This window comes from Mesoplodon densirostris, chromosome 15 (genome assembly GCF_025265405.1).
Source record: "Mesoplodon densirostris isolate mMesDen1 chromosome 15, mMesDen1 primary haplotype, whole genome shotgun sequence".
In the NCBI taxonomy this organism is placed as follows: Eukaryota; Metazoa; Chordata; class Mammalia; order Artiodactyla; family Ziphiidae; genus Mesoplodon; species Mesoplodon densirostris.
The window spans coordinates 68819084-68833886 of NC_082675.1; positions in this window are offsets into that span (position 1 = coordinate 68819084).

Consider the following 14803-nt stretch of genomic DNA (forward strand, 5'->3'; position numbering starts at 1 on the left):
ATCAAACCTGTGGTTCCCAAAGACCAGGGCTCTGGGAAGGCCACTTAAGAAGGAGCTATCATTACATTGCCTGTTGCCAACCACTCTTGGCTAAGGTTACTGTTTTTCTTTTCCTTTTTTTAATGTCCTGGGAAAACTGTACGTTTCCTGGGACAGCACATTGTCCCCACTGTACTTTTTCCTCTCCAGTCTGCTCATCCATATCTCTTAGTTGGCCTGAATTCCCTGATTGCATTGAACAAAATAAGCCTCCCTTTCTCTTTGGTTGTGTGACAACAGTGTATGCTTTGGGTATCATTCTTCAGATAAGACAAACCTTCAACACAAGCAACACATTTTTCTACCTTGGTATTCCAGGTCGAAAGGCTGTACCCCATTTGATCTGACCCCACTGCAAAACGCACTAATGAAAGAGTTCCAAGCCCTTTGTCATTTGTCAGTGAGTGGGAATCAAGGTCTTGAATGGGGATTTATCTATAGAATGGGTGCCATTTTGTGGAGATTGTGCTGAAAGATCTTGGTGCTGAAGGCAACAAAGCCTGGCAGCATCCAGGTGTCAGGAGGGAGTGATGAAACACTAAGAAGAGGAGAATAGGTTCTCTCTGGAATTTTCTCCGCCTCTTGTCCTCTGCCTGAGATGGTACTTTCTGGTAGGTTCTTATTCTTCAAGGCCCAGCTTAAGCGTTATCTCTTCCGGAGAGTCATCTTTATTGCCTCTTTGTCCTCTGATTTTCTCCTCTCCTCCCTTTGTCCTCTTTCCCCACCCCAGTAAAGGTAACACCTACATCTTCTGGGCTGAGGTAGTTGGGTGCACACGTCCCCCTGCTGACACGTGCCTCACACTGGATTAAAGGATTCCGGGCATCTGTCCGTTATTCCTCCCCAGAGTGTGAGAGCCTTAAGAGCAGAGATCATGCCTGCCTTTTTATTCTCAGAGATTGTTAGGAATCTAGTACATATGCAATGCAAGTAGGAATGAAAGAAAGAATGAATGAATGAATGAACAACATTTTGCCTTGGGTCATCTGTGAAAACACTGCTATCTAATTAAATGGTGTGGCAAGTAACTCTACCAAATAATCTCCAGGAAACTACCTCTAATGCCTTTCCCACTTGCCCACACCAAAACCTTGGGAATCATTTTATTCCTCCCACGGAATCTCCTCCTGTTGCTCCAGTCCCCCTTCCCTTATAGCAGTGTCTTCCATCCCGGCTGGTATTCTGCTTGGCAGCATGACTGTGCTTGTCCACAGCTCATCCCAGCCCCTTCCCACCCCACCATTCAAGTGGCTGTTTTATACCAAAAGTAAAATGGACGTGCTTACAGAGGTAACTTTAGGACGCACTTGCTAACTGGTAGAGGCACATGATATATGACAATATGTTAAAATTATCTGAGATGTTAGGGATGATAATATAATAAATTGGAAAGAAGTGTGCGTGCGGGCCCCTTATTGTTCATGAAAACAGCGGAAACTCAAAAACAGACTCCCCTGTGTAACTGAGGAGAAGGTTTTACAAGATTAAAACGTTCCAAGCGCCGTTAGCTCTGACAGGGGCATAAAATAATTTCCCACAAGGAGCATAAATAAAATGAGATCTAATAACAAGGGCCCATACATGGTTCCACGATGGGAAGATGAAAGATGCAACCATTGCAGAAAGGATGGACCTGACACACAGAGGTGCCGTGCAATTCACAAAATCCTGCATGGGTGTAAGTTTCTGCCTGACACTTGAGTAACACAAATATCTCATTTTAACCGGTTTTAGCTTATGTTTCCTCCTGGGCTTTCTGTTTCTATTTCTTACTGGGAGCAAATAACCTAATATCAACTCTTGATATATATAGTGGTTTTAACTTGCACTCCTGAAGCTGAGTTGCAGGACCTGGTGAATAAGACAACATTTCACATTCTGCTGTAAAAACATTCTTGATATTTCTCTTATTTCCTGTGCCTTAGAGAGCTCAGCAGGGTGCTGAATTGCAGTAGAGATACAAATGTACGTGCAAACTTGGCATTGATTAATCTTGCTATTTCCTGAAAGGTGAATATGGAGGTTGTTTTTGCAGTACAGACTTCTCCAGAAGAGTTTGACTTCTAACATCTCTGATGGGTAATATAACTGGGTTTAGAAGGTTGGATGAAGCTTGTTTGGGAAGAATGAAAGGAGCACAGAGGCCTAAGGGAGCTGCTGTTTGTTTACCTATAACTCACTTTATTTCAGACTCTTAAGCCAATGCCAGCTCCTGAGACTACATCAATGTTTTTGACATATAAATAGAAACATTATAAATCACTAATTTGATACATTCTCAATAACTTTTCCTGACAATAAACTCAGTGGTTTCATGCTTTCTTCCAAATTAAACAATTCCAGTTTAGTCTCTTTTCATCTTTGGTAATCCTCCTTGCTAATATATCTGGTCTTTTTAATATCAATTTGTATTTTTCAAGAAATAGAGGACATCTGTTAATCATCAGGAACCAAATGGTAGATTGGATGGAAACCATAATGTCTACACCTCTGATAATTATACCCTGGGATCCTCACAAAGAAATTCCCAAATATCAAAGCATAGAAGAGGAGACCGTTCTTCAGTCTTATCATCTACAATAAATGGATCTTACAGGATTCACTGGGAGAACATTTGAATACACCATTGGAAAATGAAGAATTTGGACATTGTAGGCCAGATGACAGAAGAGTATCTTTTAAAATGCATTCCATTAACTAAGTTTAGTGCAGTATTGATAACCCTCTACTGCAAAGCAATTAAAATGGCAAACTATTGTATTCTAAGGAATTATTCTAAAAGGCATACATATGGAGAGCCTGAGTGTGAATATGCATGCATGGTGCTTGGAGAAAATGCCAAAATTTGAGTTTTCTTCTTCTTGAAGTTGCTCTATTAACAGTATTCACCAAAATGTTCCCTTTGCTCAAAGTAATTAGAACTGTGATTTCAGGAGGAAACATCACACCTGGTACATTATATACACAATCAGGAGAGACAAATATATTCAATACTACTACTCCCTCAGTAATGGGGCCTCTCTATTTTACCGTCTAGCAGGAGGGTACAGCTGGAGTCCAGAGGAAAATTTGCTCTTGTTAAACTTCAGTAATTGCTACCTGATTCTGTGCCACCTCGGGCTGGTGCCAGGGAGCACAGCACCCACCCGTGGGCATGCTTGACCTGCTTCTTATGGGTGAATTTAATCAATACCCTTCTCCTTCTCCCCAAAGACAGCAACCCACTAAAATGAGGGGAAGGGGGAAGGGACGGGATTCTGAATGTACACACATCATTTGGAAAAGCCCGAGTTTTCTAAAACAGAAAGGAATATTTATGTTCAGTCTTACCAGAGGACACCAGAGTCTTCATTTGTTAACTAGTTTATATAATCAAGTGAGAGATTAGAGATGGCCACAAGAGACTTGTATTTTAAATAACTTCCAGTCCCTGAGCCATAGAGGGTGATACCGTGAACCAAACCAAAGAGTGAGATATGCCTTATAACACTGTCACTCCAAACCAGGAGATGTGAACCTAGGAGTCACAGCCGCAGAGACATTCTATCTCTGCTACTGCTGATAAACCCAGATGTCACACCAAGAAAGATCACTTTCCTGAGTGACAACAGAGACCTCAGTGGCACCTACCCGTAGAGGTTGGTAAGGGCCCGGTGTTCACAGTCTATCTACCCCTCCATAAACAACGCGAGATGTTTTATGCTAGCAGCAGAGTAATGACGCTAAGAGACTGAATGATTAAATGCCAGTCTGCCAGCCAGAGTACATTTGTTTTCTGCTTGAAAAAGCCACTTTCATTTTGTATGACAGCTTTCCTAACTGCAAATAGCTCAGAAAATGACAGAGAGTGAATGAGAATAAGTGATTGTAAACTGGCAAACAACTATTTGCTACTATTTGAACTACCATTAAACTGTTCATTCAATTTCTAGTGAGAAGCCATCACTCAGCTGTGGAACCAGAATGTAAGCATTATTTACTTGGTGGCATTACAATGCCATCTAATCTTGAGGAAAATCTTGGAGGCAAAAATCAGAATATCCAAAAATTGCCTTGACATTTAGTGGCAAAATACAGTGCTTAACCATAGCCTTTTACTTCTCTGTATTCTTTTTCTCATTGTGATTACCAAAATGCTTGAATTCCATTCTCATTCCAGTGTTACACCCTCAGTAATATGATTTTTTTTCTCACTAGCTGTCTGGCCGGGTATTGTTAGCACTGGGCAAAGCTGAGGTTTTGTAAGACGTGCATGGGCTAGACCTGTCTTCCTGTAGTACCATTAATTTCTGCTGGGAATATGCCCTTTCACAGCTTGCACGTTCTCTAGGACAGAGTTGTTCTGCACTGAAGAAGAACTAGGAGTTACCAAAAAATGAGGTCAGCTACTAGGTGGTCTGTATATTTTGTGTTATTTAAACTTCTTAACGATTTTAATGACATAAGTAGTTTGCCTCTGTTAGAAAGAAGTTGAGGCTTATCTAGGTTAAATGATTTATCAGAGAGTTAGAATTTGACCCCCAAGTCTGACTGATCCTAAGCCCACCCTATCACAGTGCTTCTCATAGGAAGCTCTTGGTGGTATGGCCTCTTCCACTGGAACGAAAGTAATTCAAATATTCAAAGAGAGTCAGTTAGCACTTACTGTGTACACAGGTGTAAATTTGAAATAATGGGGCAAGTAATTTTCAGGCAACTGTTCCAAAGTTAGAGTTTCACATGAGAGTTAGTTTTTTGCTTGTGATTTGGGAAGATAATGTTTTTAGTAGTCTAAGGATATTGACCACATTGAAAGCATCTTTTAGGGCATCTTCTAAGACCGCCTTCAGATCTGGAGTCATAGGCTTTTGTTTGTTTGTTTGCCTGCTTGCTTATTCATTAGCTTGTTTTTAATGTTAACTATTTTTTCCCAACTTCTTATCCTCTAAAAGTATACTTGGTGTTTGATAACAAACCATGTTAATTTGGAGTCAAGTTTAGTGTTAGTGAATAGATTATTTCATGTCATTTTGTGTCTAAAAAGAATTGATCATACAGTAAATGGATGTGAATTAGTGCACCTCATAAAATGAAATGTTTGAGTATTTATGACACTGTCATAATGGTTTCCTAAGGGTGTTAGAAGAAAAAAATCTTTTTGGAGGATGTTTTGGCAATATGTATCAAGAGCTCTAAAATTTTCTATTTTGGTCCAACAATTTCACTTCTAAAAACTTAGACTAAAGAAGTAATCAAAGATGTATGCTAGGATTTTTTTTTCTGGGACACTCATCAATGTGTTATTTAAAAGATACAAGAATCGATATAACTAACATGGGGAAATAATCAAATTACTATACAACTCTAAGATAGAATACTAAAGTCTTCATTTAAAACATTGTTATAGAATAATATGTAATGCTTCAATAAATATTCACAACATATTGATAAATTATTTTTCAAATATATTAAGCACAGTTATATTTGATATGAATATTATTCTTTATACATATGATGTACAGGTATATTGTTTGTACACCAAAAGATATTAGTGATTTGGGGTGGTTATTTTTCTTCTCTCCAAATTTCTTATAGTACATAATATTAATTTTGTAATGAGGATATTTTAAAACCTATTAAAAGTGCTTGATTTAGTCTATACTTATACTTTATAAATTATAGTAGGTTAATCACTTGGTTTAACTGATGGAAATTTAACATAGCCTTTTCCAAAACTACAGCCTTCACAGACTAGGAGAAAGTATTTGCAAAAGACATCTGATACAGGACTGTTATCCAAAATGTGCATAGAACTCTTAAAACTCAGCAATAAGACTGAACAACCCAATTAAATGGGCAAAAGACCTGAATAGACATCTCACTAAAGAATATACAGAGATGGGAAGTAAGCACATGAAAAGATGTTTAACATCATATGTCATTAGGGAATTGCAAATTAAAACAACAGTGAGAAACCCCTGTATACCTATTAGAATGGCCAAAAATTAAAACTGACAACACCAAGTGCTGGTGAGGATGTGGAGCAATAGGAACTCTCCTTAATTGCTTGTGGGAATGCAGAATAGTTCAGCCAACTTGGAAGAGTGTTTGGCAGTTTTTTACAAAATTAAACATATTCATACCATACAATCTAGCAATAGTTCTTCTTGGTATTTACCTAAGTGAATTGAAAGTTACTTGTACACAAAAGCCTCCATGCTGATGTTTATAGCAGCTTTATTCATAATTTTCCATACTTGGAACCAACCAACCTGTACGTCAGTAGGTGAGTGGTACATCCAGGCAATGGAATATTATTTAGCGATACAGAGAAATGAGCTATCAAGTCAGGAAAAGACACAGGCAAACCTTAAGTACATATTACTACGTGAAAGAAGAAGCCAATCTGAAAAGCCTACATAGTGTGTGATTCCACCTATATGACATTCTGGAAAAGGCAAAACTATGGAGGCAGTGGAAAGATTCATGGTTTCTAGGGTCTAGAAGGGAAAACAGATGAATAGACAAAGCACAGGGGATTTTTAAGACAGTGGAACTATTCTGTATGAAATTATCACGGTGGATACATGTCATTATACATTCATTGAAACCGTAGAACATACAACACCAAGAGTGAACCCTAATGAGACTTTGACTTTGGGTTATGATGATGTGTCAATGGAGGTTCCATTGTAACAGATGTAGTGTTCTTGTGTTGATAATGGAGGAGGCTTTGCATGAGTGGGGACGGGAGCTATATAGGAACTCTCTGTGCTTTCTACCCAACTTCACTGTGAACCTGGAAATGCTCTAAAATAAGTTTTATTAATAAAAACTATGCAGCCTTAAACTTGCTATCTGTAGCAACTTACAACCAAAAAGGAAAGGAAGTACTGCTGATACTCTGGAGAGTTAGCTGATTGAATCTCTGAAAAATCTTTACATGGGTTTGGGGGAAAATCTATGAGTTTAAAGCAGAAATTGTGAGCATTTTCTGTAAGGGGCCACACAGTAATATTTCTGGCTTTGCCTGCCACATGGTCTCTGACACAGCTGCTCAGCTCTGTAGCATGGAAGCAGCCATAGAAAAGATGCAGACAAATGGGTGTGGCTGTATTCTCATGAAACTTTATTGTCCAAAACAGGTAATTTGCTGACCCTTGATGTAAAGCAAGGGATGGGATATATGGTAGCATGGCAAGCCTGAGCTAGGTGTGTACCAAGGCTTTGAAGTGGGAAGAGGAGCTCAGGAGCTCTGCCAACGGTGAGGTCGTTGGGGGCTGGAAGGAAAGATGGAGAAGGCAATTTTGTCTGGTATGGAAGTAGAACAGCTCTCCCCTGCAGTTCCTTGGGTCTGTGAACAGTTGTGTTAGTTTGCAGGAAATTGCAAAGAAGTATTAGTTCTCCCTAATGGTACCTTCATATGAATATTATTCTTTATACATATGTACAGGTGTATTGTTTGTATAAGTGCTATTTGTTTTCCAGGAACTAGCTAATCCCTCAAAGAAAAAAAAGTGGTTGAAAATGGTAAGAGGTAACAAAACTATTCTTTCACTGTCTTAGGGTCTTCTCAGAAGCCAACTTGGAATGAGAACCACAAAGAAAATACCTACTGAATCACCAGCTCCCCAGAATTCAGCTACCTCAGTGTCTTTCACAGGAATAAGGTTTGTAAGTAGACTTTTCTGTTTGAGAAATCATTACCTACATCAAAGCATTTCCTTTTACCAGGGAGTTAGAGGAGATGGGCCAGAGTTGTGTGTAAATAAAAGAAGAACATACTTAAAATCAAAACTACAGCGTGGCAGAGTTATATAAGCTTTGCTGTTATTGGATTGAAATTGACCTCATGATACTTTTCTAATTTGTGTTTCCCCAACTCCTTATAATTCTGTGAGGATAACCTGATGGAAAATCCCTTTCACAGTATTGTTATATTAGATGAGACATAAGTCGTTTTGTTAAACCTCACAAGTGTGCAACTAAACAACTTTGGGAAGAATTCAGCATATATAAGCATGATAACCTTTGATTGCATTCTTTCAGAAGTAGACATGAAAATGAAGTGCATTGCTGGTTGTGTGTTTGAAGTTTATTTTTTCCAGTTTTCTTACATAACCAAGATATAAACTTTAAAAGATAAACACTAGAGCAACAAAAATGTAAAAGAAAAAACTCATGCATGCTACATTATACATAAATGTCCAAATGAAAATACAGTCTTTCATTAAAAGGTATTTAATTATATTATTAAATATAATTCTAAATATCCAAATGTGTCTACTGAAGCAAAACTGGAATGACAATCAGAGATTAAGATTTATCTAAATGTTCTGTCTTCAAGTATTTCTATGTTGTTGTGTGTGATGGCTCTCCAATATTGATAAGAAATCAATAGAAAGTAGAACTCAGCTGGTACAGCTGGGCCTGGTCATGAGTCCCTGATTAAGGACATCTTCATGGCAGGGAATGTGTGGATGAGCTCTGTTTTGCTCGTGTACAACATAGGTTTTATTTTGGGATCCGTGGACTATAGTGATGTGGTTCTATGCTCTGAGCTCCACCTCCCTAGCTAGCCAGCTCTGACTTGTACAATGAAGAGAGAAAAATCTCTCTGTATGGGAACAGACTTGCCTTTCTGGATTTGAAGAGCTTGACAAATATGGGTGATTTAGTTAGTGCTTTAAAAAAGTTGTCAACATTCTACCTTATAGTTAATGTAGTCCTAGGGCCTCTCCATGCAACTTTACTCAGCTTTCTAATCGCCTGCATTTACTGAGCATCTCCTTTGTGTCAGGCATGCTACTGGGTATACTGGGATGCACAAGGCATGGCTTCCATGTCAAGTGAGACCCTTAACACTCTCTGTGAAAACATAACTGCTCGTTAGTTTTATAATGCACAGCAAGAGACAGGGGGAAAATGATCCCTTGCTATATCCATTACTTCTGAGAATCTGAACTATGGTATGAGGTGGTCCCATTTCTGTGAGTAGGTGGTATACCACTGGTCAAAGAAGAACTTAATTTCATGAAAAAATTTCACTCCTACTACTCTGTTTGGTATTTTTTATAGAAGTGAGACTAGAGTAGAATCAAAAGCATCCACGGTTTAAAAATAAAATGCAGGATGCAACTTCATTAATGCGTGTGTATATGTATATGTCTGTATACATATACACCCACATTATATATATATATATATATATATATATATATACACAAACAGACATAGTATATATTCATGTATTTAAATCCATATGGAGCGGTTAATGCTTTATAAAATGAAAAGATTAATGTATGTCTATATAAAGATAAATGCATATAGTTTTTTTTTTTTTTTTTTTTTTTCCTATGACGTCTGGTTTTTTTCTAGGTGTTGATGTTGAGGCTTAGGAGGTGACATGGGTGGGAGGAAAATTCCTTTTTTGGAGATAAATAAAAATAATACCTTTCCAGTTACCATTGCTAAAAAACAGGACAGCCCCAAACTTAGCAGTTTAAGTGACAACAACCATGTATTCTGCTCACGAATCTGCAATTGGAACACAGTTCAGTGGAGCCAGCTCACTTCTCTCCATTTAGCATCAGCTGAGGCAGCTTCACTGAAACTGGAGGCCCCCTCCTCCATATGGCCGGCCAGTTAATGCTGTCAGTTCTTCCTCAAATGGGACTCTCCATGGGGTGACGTGGGCTTCCTCACAGCATGGAAACTTGCTTTCCCTGTGAGCATCTTTTTTTTTTTTTTTTTTTTTTTTTTTACAAATTTAATCAGTTATACATATACATATGTTCCCATATCCCCTCCCTTTTGCGTCTCCCTCCCACCCTCCCTCTCCCACCCCTCCAGGCGGTCACAAAGCACCGAGCTGATCTCCCTGTGCTATGCGGCTGCTTCCCACTAGCTATCTACCTTACGTTTGGTAGTGTATATATGTCCATGCCGCTCTTTCACTTTTTCACAGCTTACCCTTCCCCGTCCCCATATCCTCAAGTCCATGCTCTAGTAGGTCTGTGTCTTTATTCCTGTCTTACCCCTATGTTCTTCATGACATTTTTTTTTCTTAAATTCCATATATATCTGTCAGCATACAGTATTTGTCTTTCTCTTTCTGACTTACTTCACTCTGTATGACAGACTCTAGGTCCATCCACCTCATTACAAATAGCTCAATTTCATTTCTTTTTATGGCTGAGTAATATTCCATTGTATATATGTGCCACATCTTCTTTACCCATTCATCCGATGATGGGCACTTAGGTTGTTTCCATCTCCGGGCTATTGTAAATAGGGCTGCTATGAACATTTTGGTACATGTCTCTTTTTGAATTATGGTTTTCTCAGGGTATATGCCCAGTAGTGGGATTGCTGGGTCATATGGTAGTTCTATTTGTAGTTTTTAAGGAACCTCCATACCGTTCTCCATAGTGGCTGTACCAATTCACATTCCCACCAGCAGTGCAAGAGTGTTCCCTTTTTTCCACACCCTCTCCAGCATTTATTGTTTCTAGATTTTTTTGATGATGGCCATTCTGACTGGTGTGAGATGATATCTCATTGTAGATTTGATTTGCATTTCTCTAATGAGTAAAGATGTTGAGCATCCTTTCATGTGTTTGTTGGCAGTCTGTATATCTTCTGTGGAGAAATGTCTATTTAGGTCTTCTGCCCATTTTTGGATTGGGTTGTTTGTTTTTTTGCTATTGAGCTGCATGAACTGCTTATAAATTTTGGAGATTAATCCTTTGTCAGTTGCTTCATTTGCAAATATTTTCTCCCATTCTGAGGGTTGTCTTTTCGTCTTGTTTATGGTTTCCTTTGCTGTGCAAAAGCTTTGAAGTTTCATTAGGTCCCATGTGTTTATTTTTGTCTTTATTTCCATTTCTCTAGGAGGTGGGTCAAAAAAGATCTTGCTGTGATTTATGTCATAAAGTGTTCTGCCTATGTTTTCCTCTAGGAGTTTGATAGTGTCTGGCCTTACATTTAGGTCATTTAGGATTAAACATTTTGAGCTTATTTTTGTGTATGGTGTTAGGGAGTGATCTAATCTCATACTTTTACATGTCCCTGTCCAGTTTTCCCAGCACCACTTATTGAAGAGACTGTCCTTTCTCCACTGTACATTCCTGCCTCCTTTTTCAAAGATAAGGTGACCATATGTCCGTGGGTTTATCTCTGGGCTTTCTATCCTGTTCCATTGATCTATATTTCTGTTTTTGTGCCAGTACCATACTGTCTTGATTACTGTAGCTTTGTAGTATAGTCTGAAGTCAGGGAGCCTGATTCCTCCAGCTCCATTTTTCGTTCTCAAGATTGCTTTGGCTATTCAGGGTCTTTTGTGTTTCCATACAAATTGTGAAATTTTTTGTTCTAGTTCTGTGAAAAATGCCATTGGTAGTTTGATAGGGATTGCATTGAATCTGTAGATTGCTTTGGGTAGTAGAGTCATTTTCACAATGTTGATTCTTCCAATCCAAGAACATGGTACATCTCTCCATCTATTTGTATCATCTTTAATTTCTTTCATCAGTGTCTTATAATTTTCTGCATACAGGTCTTCTGTCTCCTTAGGTAGGTTTATTCCTAGATATTTTATTCTTTTTGTTGCAATGGTAAATGGGACTGTTTCCTTGATTTCACTTTCAGATTTTTCATCATTAGTATATAGGAATGCCAGAGATTTCTGTGCATTAATTTTGTATCCTGCTACTTTTACCAAATTCATTGATTAGCTCTAGTAGTTTTCTGGTAGCATCTTTAGGATTCTCTATGTATAGTATCATGTCATCTGCAAACAGTGACAGCTTTACTTCTTCTTTTCCCATTTGGATTCCTTTTATTTCCTTTTCTTCTCTGACTGCTGTGGCTAAAACTTCCAAAACTATGTTGAATAAGAGTGGTGAGAGTGGGCAACCTTGTCTTGTTCCTGATCTTAGTGGAAATGGTTTCAGTTTTTCACCATTGAGGACGATGCTGGCTGTGGGTTTGTCATATATGGCCTTTATTATGTTGAGGAAAGTTCCCTCTATGCCTACTTTCTGCAGGGTTTTTATCATAAATGGGTGTTGAATTTTGTCAAAAGCCTTCTCTGCATCTATTGAGATGATCATATGGTTTTTCTCCTTCAGTTTGTTAATATGGTGTATCACATTGATTGATTTGCGTATATTGAAGAATCCTTGCATTCCTGGGATAAACCCCACTTGATCATGGTGTATGATCCTTTTAATGTGCTGTTGGATTCTGTGTGCTAGTATTTTGTTGAGGATTTTTGCATCTATGTTCATCAGTGATATTGGCCTGTAGTTTTCTTTCTTTGTGACATCCTTGTCTGGTTTTGGTATCAAGGTGATGGTGGCCTCATAGAATGAGTTTGGGAGTGTTCCTCCCTCTGCTATATTTTGGAAGAGTTTCAGAAGGATAGGTGTTAGCTCTTCTCTAAATGCTTGATAGAATTCCCCTGTGAAGCCATCTGGTCCTGGGCTTTTGTTTGTTGGAAGATTTTTTATCACAGTTTCAATTTCAGTGCTTGTGATTGGTCTGTTCATATTTTCTATTTCTTCCTGATTCAGTCTTGGCAGGTTGTGCATTTCTAAGAATTTGTCCATTTCTTCCAGGTTGTCCATTTTATTGGCATAGAGTTGCTTATAGTAATCTCTCATGATCTTTTGTTATTTCTGCAGTGTCAGTTGTTACTTCTCCTTTTTCATTTCTAATTCTATTGAGTCTTCTCCCTTTTTTTCTTGATGAGTCTGGCTAATGGTTTATCAATTTTATCTTCTCAAAGAACCAGCTTTTAGTTTTATTGATCTTTGCTATCGTTTCCTTCATTTCTTTTTCATTTATTTCTGATCTGATTTTTATGATTTCTTTCCTTCTGTTAACTTTGGGATGTTTTTGTTCTTCTTTCTCTAATTGCTTTAGGTGCAAGGTTAGGTTGTTTATTCGAGATGTTTCCTGTTTCTTAAGGTGGGATTGTATTGCCATAAACTTCCCTCTTAGAACTGCTTTTGCTGCATCCCATAGGTTTTGGGTCGTCGTGTCTCCATTGTCATTTGTTTCTAGGTATTTTTTAATTTCCTCTTTGATTTCTTCAGTGTTCACTTCGTTATTAAGTAGTGTATTGTTTAGCCTCCATGTGTTTGTATGTTTTACAGCTCTTTTCCTGTAATTGATATCTAGTCTCATAGCATTGTGGTCGGAAAAGATACTTGATACAATTTCAATTTTCTTAAATTTACCAAGGCTTGATTTGTGACCCAAGATATGATCTATCCTGGAGAATGTTCCATGAGCACTTGAGAAAAATGTGTATTCTGTTGTTTTTGGATGGAATGTCCTATAAATATCAATTAAGTACATCTTGTTTAATGTATCATTTAAAGCTTGTGTTTCCTTATTTATTTTCATTTTGGATGACCTGTCCATTGGTGAAAGTGGGGTGTTAAAGTCCCCTACTATGATTGTGTTACTGTCGATTTCTCCTTTTATGGCTGTTAATATTTCCCTTATGTATTGAGGTGCTCCTATGTTTGGTGCATAAATATTTAAAATTGTTATATCTTCTTCTTGGATTGATCCCTTGATCATTATGTAGTGTCCTTCTTTGTCTCTTCTAGTAGTCTTTATTTTAAAGTCTATTTTGTCTGATATGAGAATTGCTATTCCAGCTTTCTTTTGGTTTCCATTTGCATGGGATATCTTTTTCCATCCCCTTACTTTCAGTCTGTATGTGTCTCTAGGTCTGAAGTGGGTCTCTTGTAGACAGCATATATATGGGTCTTGTTTTTGTATCCATTCAGCCAGTCTGTGTCTTTTGGTGGGAGCATTTAGTCCATTTACATTTAAGGTAATTATTGATATGTATGTTCCTATTCCCATTTTCTTAATTGTTTTGGGTTCGTTATTGTAGTTCTTTTCCTTCTGTTGTGTTTCTTGCCTAGAGAAGTTCCTTTAGCATTTGTTGTAAAGCTGGTTTGGTGGTGCTGAACTCTCTCAGCTTTTGCTTGTCTGTAAAGGTTTTAATTTCTCCATCAAATCTGAATGAGATCCTTGCTGGGTAGAGTAATCTTGGTTGCAGGTTTTTCTCCTTCATCACTTTAATTATGTCCTGCCACTCCCTTCTGGCTTGTAGAGTTTCTGCTGAGAGATCAGCTGTTATCCTGATGGGGATTCCCTTGTGTGTTATTTGTTGTTTTTGCCTTGCTGCTTTTAATATGATTTCTTTGTGTTTAATTTTTGACAGTTTGATTAATATGTGTCTTGGCGTATTTCTCCTTGGATTTATTCTGTATGGGACTCTCTGTGCCTCCTGGACTTGATTAACTATTTCCTTTCCCATATTAGGGAAGTTTTCAACTATAATCTCTTCAAATATTTTCTCAGTCCCTTTCTTTTTCTCTTCTTCTTCTGGAACCCCTATAATTCGAATGTTGGTGCGTTTAATGTTGTCCCAGAGGTCTCTGAGACTGTCCTCTGTTCTTTTCATTCTTTTTTCTTTATTTTGCTCTGCAGCAGTTATTTCCACTATTTTATCTTCCACCTCACTTATCCGTTCTTCTGCCTCAGTTATTCTGCTGTTGATCCCATCTAGAGTATTTTTTATTTCATTTATTGTGTTTTTAATCGATGCTTGATTCATCTTTAGTTCTTCTAGGTCCTTGTTAACTGTTTCTTGCATTTTGTCTATTCTATTTCCAAGATTTTGTATCATCTTTACCATCATTATTCTGAATTCTTTTTCAGGTAGACTGCCTATTACCTCTTCATTTGTTAGGTCTGG